This window comes from Petromyzon marinus, chromosome 80, assembly GCF_048934315.1.
Source record: "Petromyzon marinus isolate PM22_M1 ecotype Great Lakes invasive population chromosome 80, UKy_Petmar_22M1.pri1.0, whole genome shotgun sequence".
Classification (NCBI taxonomy): domain Eukaryota; kingdom Metazoa; phylum Chordata; class Hyperoartia; order Petromyzontiformes; family Petromyzontidae; genus Petromyzon; species Petromyzon marinus.
Genome location: NC_133746.1, coordinates 2,919,832 through 2,928,101, shown reverse-complemented (window position 1 = coordinate 2,928,101; position 8,270 = coordinate 2,919,832). Strand labels below are relative to the sequence as shown.

The window sequence follows — 8,270 nt, the reverse complement described above, 5'->3', positions numbered from 1 at the left end:
GCCTCAGGGGTCTGTATGGGTCTCTATAAGTATGGGTCTCTGGGGTCTGTATGGGCTCTATTAGTATGGGTCTCTGTGCGTCTCTGAATATGGGTCTATGAGTATGGGTCTGTATAGGTCTCTATTAGTATGGGTCTCTGTAGATCTGTATGGGTCTCTATGAGTATGGGTCTCTGTGAGTGTAATGAGTGGCTCCAACACGATAAGAACTTGAAACGTTTATTAATAAAACTTCGGTACAGTTGGTTGTCTACTCGTCTCTTGTCACTCGCACCACGGATGCATGGCCCCCCAAGCGGCTTCGCTGCCCTGCGCCACGTGGCGCTCGCCCCACTCTCTAGCACGCCGCTGGCTGACGGCGCTGGCTAGGGAGCGGCTGATTGGCTGAAGGTTGAGCCGCCACGTGGCCGATAAAGATGGCGGAGCAGCAGCAGCGACAGGAAGCTCCTCTTGATTCTTCACACACCGACCCCGCACCTTGCTCCGGCCCCCACTTATATTCGCTCCCTGGCGACTAAACCCCGCCTCTGGCCACGTCCCTCATGGAACCTTTGGGAGCGTTCCAGAGGCTTCCCGGGTGGCTCCGCCCCATTACCTTTGGCCTCGATGTAATTTTTCCCCGAGATAACCCATAACTGCATATCACACCACACCCCACGTAATAAAGGAGATGGTGCTCTCATTGCATGAGTATGGGTCTCTGTAGGTCTATGGGTCTGTATGAGCATTGGCCTGTATGGGTCTCTATGAGTATGGGTCTCTGTGGGTATGTATGGGTCTCTATAAGGATGGGTCTCTATGAGTATGGGTCTGTATGGGTCGCTATGAGTATGGGTCTCTGTAGGTCTATGGGTCTCTGTGGCTATGTATGGGTCTCTATGAGGATGGGTCTCTGTAGGTCTATGGGTCTCTGAGGATGGGTCTGTATGAGTATGGGTCTGTATGGGTCGCTATGAGTATGGGTCTCTGTAGGTCTATGGGTCTCTGTGGGTATGTATGGGTCTCTATGAGGATGGGTCTCTGTAGGTCTATGGGTCTCTATGAGTATGGGTCTCTGAGTATGGGTCTGTATGGGTCGCTATGAGTATGGGTCTCTGTAGGTCTATGGGTCTCTGTGGGTATGATGACGACGACGATGACGATGATGATGTTGATGATGAAGACGATGTTCATGACGACGATGATGATGATGACGATGATGACGACGACGACGACGACGACGATGATGATGACGATGATGCGCTGCTGTGGTGTTGCTGCCTCTCTCCACAGAGCGGAGCCGGAGGAGAAGCTCCCATCACCATCGTCACCGCTCACCCAGACTTTTGGAGAGAGGACAGAGGTGGTGGAGACGCAGGAGGAGGATGACGACGAGGATAAAGAGGAGGATGAAGAGAAGGATGAAGAGGAGAAGGATGAAGAGGAGAAGGAGAATGAAGAGGAGAAGGAGAATGAAGAGGAGAAAGAGAAGGAAGAGGAGAAGGAGAGGGAGCGAGGGGTCCTGGCGTGTGTGGGCAAGGCGCTCCGCTCGCTCTTCGGCCGCCTGCTCCTCTGTGGTGGACGGCCCACGGCAGAGTAGCGGAGTGGTGGTGGTGGAATCGGTGCAACCACCACCACGAGCAGCAGCAGCAGCAGCACCACCACCACACTCACTCACCACCCACACTCACCACACAATGGACTACAGCCAGCCTAGCCACGTGCGCGTGTGAAGAGTTAGGATAGAGATACAAAATAAGTTATAATGTAATAATGTGTACATATATATCTAGACCATTGTTTATCGATTGTTGTTGTTAATAAATAAGCGGACTCAACAGAACGTTGCAGTTGTGTTTGTTGTGGCGAGTTGCTGCTGCCTGGGGTCTCAGGTGACTTGCCTGGTATATAGGTCGTGGGTTCAATTCCGACCCTGATGAGATGTTAACTACCTCGCCTGATACGCAGGAGATCGTGGGATCCATTCCGACCCTGATGAGATGTTAACTACCTCGCCTGGTATACAGGAGGTCGTGGGTTCGATCCTGACCCTGACGATCCCTGCTGCTGTATATTTGGAGTCTATGTCTCTCTCTCATCATCACAGTGGCTGGGAGATGTTAACTACCTCGCCTGGTATACAGGAGGTCGTGGGTTCCATCCCGACCCTGACGATGCCTGCTGATGCGGATGGTGGGTTCCTGGTGGGGGGATGTGGGAGACATACAGAGAACCACAAAGATGCATAGAGACCCATATAAATACACAGAGAATCGTAAAGACAGACCCATAGAAATACATAGAGACCCATAGAGACACACAGATCCATACATATACATAGAGACCCACAGAGACCCACAGAGACCCACAGACACCCAGAGAGACACACACAGAGACCCACAAAGATACATAGAGACCCAATGAAATACATTTTACCAGGTAAGGAGCTATGTAGCGCTGGCTATTACAAACGATAGCAGCTCAACCAAGTGGCTGAAAACATCATCATCATCATCGTGTGGAAATGTATAGACACCCACAGAGACTCAGACTCACCATACAGAGACCCACACACTCACCACAGAGACGCACAGACTCAACACAGAGACCCACAGACTCACCTCACACAGACACACACAGACACCCACAGACTCACCACACACAGACACACACAGAGACCCACAGACTCACCTTACACAGAAACCCACAGACTCACCACACACAGACACCCACAAATTCACCTCACACAGACACAAACAGAGACCCACAGACTCACCTCACACAGACACCCACAAACTCACCTCACAAAGACCCACAGACTCACACAGAGAACCACAGACTCACCACACACAGAGACCCACAAACTCACCTCACACAGACACCCACAGACTCACCTCACAAAGACACACAGACTCACCACGCACAGACACCCACAGAGACCCACAGACTCACCACCTACAGACACACACAGAGACCCACAGACTCGCCACACACAGACCCAAAGACTCACCACACATAGACACACACAGAGACCCACAGACTCACCTCACACAGAGACCCACAGACTCACCACACACAGACACCCACAAATTCACCTCACACAGACACACACAGACTCACCACACACAGACACACACAGAGACCCACAGACTCACCACACACAGACACCCACAAATTCACCTCACACAGACACACACAGACTCACCACGCACAGACACCCACAGAGACCCACAGACTCACCACCTACAGACACACACAGAGACCCACAGACTCGCCACACACAGACCCACAGACTCACCACACACAGAGACCCACAAACTCACCTTACACAGTCACCCACAGACTCACCCCACACAGAAACCCACAGACTCACCTCACACAGACACACACAGACTCACCACACACAGAGACCCACAGACTCACCTCACACAGACACACACAGACTCACCTCACACAGAGACCCACAGACTCACCACACACAGACACACACAGAGACCCACAGACTCACCTCACACAGAAACCCACAGAGACCCACAGACTCACCTCACACAGAGCCCTGTGTCGGCATCTTCAGGCTGAGCCGACCTCGAGGAGGCCCAGACAGGGTTCAGATTTTTCCCGCCATCACCGCCATTCGCCCCAACCCGAAGCGGAAGCAGAAGCTGGGGGTGGAGGTGGGGGGCGCCCAAAGAGGCGGGGCGGGAGGCGGCTTCCGGGGGCGTGGTCTCGCAGTGGCACGTCACTCGGAGGGGCGTGGCTGAAGGGTACGTGGTAACGTCCCTCGCACTGTGACAGCACCGGTGACGTCACAATCACCACGTGCTTCCTCAGAGTATGAGACGGGCTTGAAAGAGACGGCAGCTTCTTAAACTTCAGCTGCTTCAGCTTCATCATCGTCGCCTTTCAAAAAACTTCTGCTGAAGCTATCCGAGCGAAACTATTGACGAGGTGAGTTTTGTGGGTGCGTGGTGAGTGTGTGGGTCCGTGTTGTGCGTTCGTGGTGCGGATGGTGGGTTCCTGGTGGGGGGATGTGGGAGACACACAGAGAACCACAAAGATGCATAGAGACCCATATAAATACACAGAGAATCGTAAAGACAAAGACCCATAGAAATACATAGAGACCCATAGAGACCCACAGAGACCCACAGACACCCAGAGAGAGAAACACAGAGACCCACAAAGATACATAGAGACCCAACGATATACATTTTACCAGGTAAGGAGCTATGTAGCGCTGGCTATGACAAACGATAGCAGCTCAAGCAATTGGCTGATAACATTATCATCATCATCGTGTGGAAATGTATAGACACCCAGAGACTCAGACTCACCATACAGAGACCCACACACTCACCACATAGAGTCCCACAGACTCAACACACAGACCCACACACTCACCACAGAGACCCACAGACTCACCTCACGCAGAGACCCACAGACTCATCACACACAGACACCCACAAACTCACCACACACAGACACACACAGAGACCCACAGACTCACCACACACAGACCCACAGACTCACCTCACACAGACACCCACAGAGACCCACAGACTCACCACACACAGACACACAGAGACCCACAGACTCGACACACACAGACCCACAGACTCACCACACACAGAGACCCAGAAACTCACCTCACACAGACACCCACAGACCCACCTCACACAGACACCCACAGACTCACCTCACACAGACATACACAGACTCACTTCACACAGAGACCCACAGACTCAGCTCACACAGACACACGCAGACTGACCTCACACAGAGACCCACAGGCTCACCTCACACAGACACACAGAGACCCACAGACTCACCTCACACAGAGCCGACCTCGAGGAGGCCCAGACAGGGTTCAGATTTTCCCGCCATCGCCGCCATTCGCCCGGACCGGAAGCGGAAGTAGAAGCTGGGGGTGGAGGTGGGGGTCGCCGAAAGAGGAGGGGCGGGAGGCGGCTTCCGGGGGCGTGGCCTCGCACTCTCACGTCATTCGGAGGGGCGTGGCTGAAGGGGGCGTGGCAACGTCCCTCGCACTGTGACAGCACCGGTGACGTCGCAATCACCACGTGCTTCCTCAGAGTACGAGACGGGCATGAAGGAGACGGCAGCTTCTTAAACTTCAGCTGCTTCAGCTTCATCATCGTCACCTTTCGAACAACTTCTGCTGAAGCTATCCGAGCGAAACTATTGACGAGGTGAGTTTTGTGGCTTCCTGGTGAGTGTGTGGGTCCATGTTGTGGGTTCGTGGTAAGTGTGTGGGTCCTTGTTGTGGGATTGTGGAGAGTGTGTCGGTCCGTGGTAAGGATGTGGGTGCGTGGTGAGTGTGTGGGTCCGTGTTGTGGGTTCGTGGTGAGTGTGTGGGTCCATGGTGAGGATGTGGGTGCGTGGTGAGTGTGTGGGTCCGTGTTGTGAGTTCGTGGTGAGGATGGTGGGTTCCTGGTGGGGGGATGTGGGAGACACACAGAGAACCACAAAGATGCATAGAGACCCATATAAATACAGAGAGAATCGTAAAGACAAAGACCCATAGAAATACATAGAGACCCATAGAGACACACAGATCCATAGATATGCATATAGACCCATAGAGACCCATAGAGACCCACAGAGACCCACAGAGACCCACAGACACCCAGAGAGACACACACAGAGACCCACAAAGATACAGAAACCCAAATACTAAACTGAACGATATACATTTTACCAGGTAAGGAGCTATGTAGCGCTGGCTATTACAAACGATAGAAGCTCAACCAAGTGGCTAATAACATCATCATCATCATCGTGTGGAAATGTATGGACACCCACAGAGACTCAGACTCACCATACAGAGACCCACACACTCACCACACAGAGACCCACAGACTCAACACACAGACCCACACACTCACCACAGAGACCCACAGACTCACACAGACACCCACAGACTCACCTCACAAAAAGCCCCGTGTCGGCATCTTCAGGCTGAGCCGACCTCGAGGAGGCCCAGACAGGGTTCAGATTTTTCATGCCATCACCGCCATTCGCCCCGACCGGAAGCGGAAGTAGAAGCTGGGGGTGGAGGTGGGGGGCGCCCAAAGAGGCGGGGCGTGAGGCGGCTTCTGGGGGCGTGATCTCGCACTGGCACTGCACTCGGAGTGGCGTGGCTGCAGGGTACGTGGTAACGTCCCTCGCACTGTGACAGCACCGGTGATGTCGCAATCACCACGTGCTTCCTCAGCGTACGAGACGGGCGTGAAGGAGACAGCAGCTTCTTAAACTTCAGCTGCTTTAGCTTCATCATCGTCGCCTTTCGAACAACTTCTGCTTTAAGCTATCCGAGCGAAACTATTGACGAGGTGAGTTTTGTGGGTTCCTGGTGAGTGTGTGGGTCCGTGTTGTGGGTTCGTGGTGCGGATGGTGGGTTCCTGGTGGGGGATGTGGGAGACACACAGAGAACCACAAAGATGCATAGAGACCCATATAAATACACAGAGAATCGTAAAGACAAAGACCCATAGAAATACATACAGACCCATAGAGACACACAGATCCATAGATATACATAGAGACCCATAGAGACCCAGAGAAACCCACAGAGACCCACAGACACCCAGAGAGACACACACAGAGACCCACAGACTCACCACAACAGAATCACCACACACAGAGACCCACAGACTCACCTCACACAGATACACACAGACTCACCACACACAGACTCACACAGAGACCCACAGACTCACCTCACACAGAGACCCACAGACTCACCACACATAGACCCACAGACTCACCTCACAAAGACACACACAGGCTCACCATGCACAGACACCCACAGAGACCCACAGACTCAACACCAACAAACACACACAGAGACCCATAAACTCACCTTACACAGACACCCACAAACTCACCTCACACAGACACACACAGACTCACAACACACAGAGACCAACAGACTCACCTCACACAGATACACACAGACACCCACAGACTCACCACACACAGACTCACACAGAGACCCACAGACTCACCTCACACAGAGACCCACAGACTCACCACACATAGACACCCACAAACTCACCTCACACAGACACAAACAGAGACCCACAGACTCACCTCACACAGACACCCACAAACTCACCTGAAACAGAGACCCACAGACTCACCACACACAGACACACACAGAGAACCACAGACTCACCACACACAAAGACCCACAAACTCACCACACACAGACCCACAGACTCACCTCACAAAGACACACACAGACTCACCATGCACCGACACCCACAGAGACCCACAGACTCACCACCAACAGACACACACAGAGACCCATAAACTCACCTTACACAGACACCCACAAACTCACCTCACACAGACACACACAGACTCACAACACACAGAGACCCACAGACTCATCTCACACAGACACCCACAGACTCACCTCACACAGACACACACAGAGACCCACAGACTAACCACACACAGAGACCCACAAATTCACCTCGCACAGATACACACAGACACCCAGACTCACCACACACAGACTCACACAGAGACCCATAGACTCACCTCACACAGAGACCCACAGACTCACCACACATAGACACCCACAAACTCACCTCACACAGACACAAACAGAGACCCACAGACTCACCTCACACAGACACCCACAAACTCACCTCAAACAGAGACCCACAAACTCACCACACACAGACACACACAGAGACCCACAGACTCGCCACACACAGACCCACAGACTCACCAACAACAGACACACACAGAGACCCATAGACTAACCACACACAGAGAGCCACAAACTCACCTCACACAGACACCCACAGACTCACCTAACACAGACACCCACAGACTCACCTCACACAGACACACACAGACTCACCACACACAGAGACCCACAGACTCACCTCACATAGACACACACAGAGACCCACAGACTCACCTCACACAGACACACAGACTCACCTCACACAGAGACCCACAGACTCACCTCACACAGACACACACAGAGACCCACAGACTCACCTCACACAGACACCCACAAACTCACCTGAAACAGAGACCCACAGACTCACCACACACAGACACACACAGAGAACCACAGACTCACCACACACAAAGACCCACAAACTCACCACACACAGACCCACAGACTCACCTCACAAAGACACACACAGACTCACCATGCACCGACACCCACAGAGACCCACAGACTCACCACCAACAGACACACACAGAGACCCATAAACTCACCTTACACAGACACCCACAAACTCACC

At 52.9% G+C, this 8,270-nt stretch overlaps 1 long non-coding RNA gene across 1 annotated transcript; it reads right to left on the bottom strand.

The window, feature by feature from the left end:
- Positions 1 to 971: 971 nt before the first annotated feature.
- Positions 972 to 5,717, bottom strand: LOC142907622 (uncharacterized). The gene is made up of 3 exons (XR_012931132.1): positions 4,809 to 5,717; positions 3,523 to 3,996; positions 972 to 2,180 (listed from the first exon to the last, which is right to left on the bottom strand). It is a non-coding gene; the product is annotated as an uncharacterized LOC142907622 (long non-coding RNA).
- Positions 5,718 to 8,270: the final 2,553 nt, after the last annotated feature.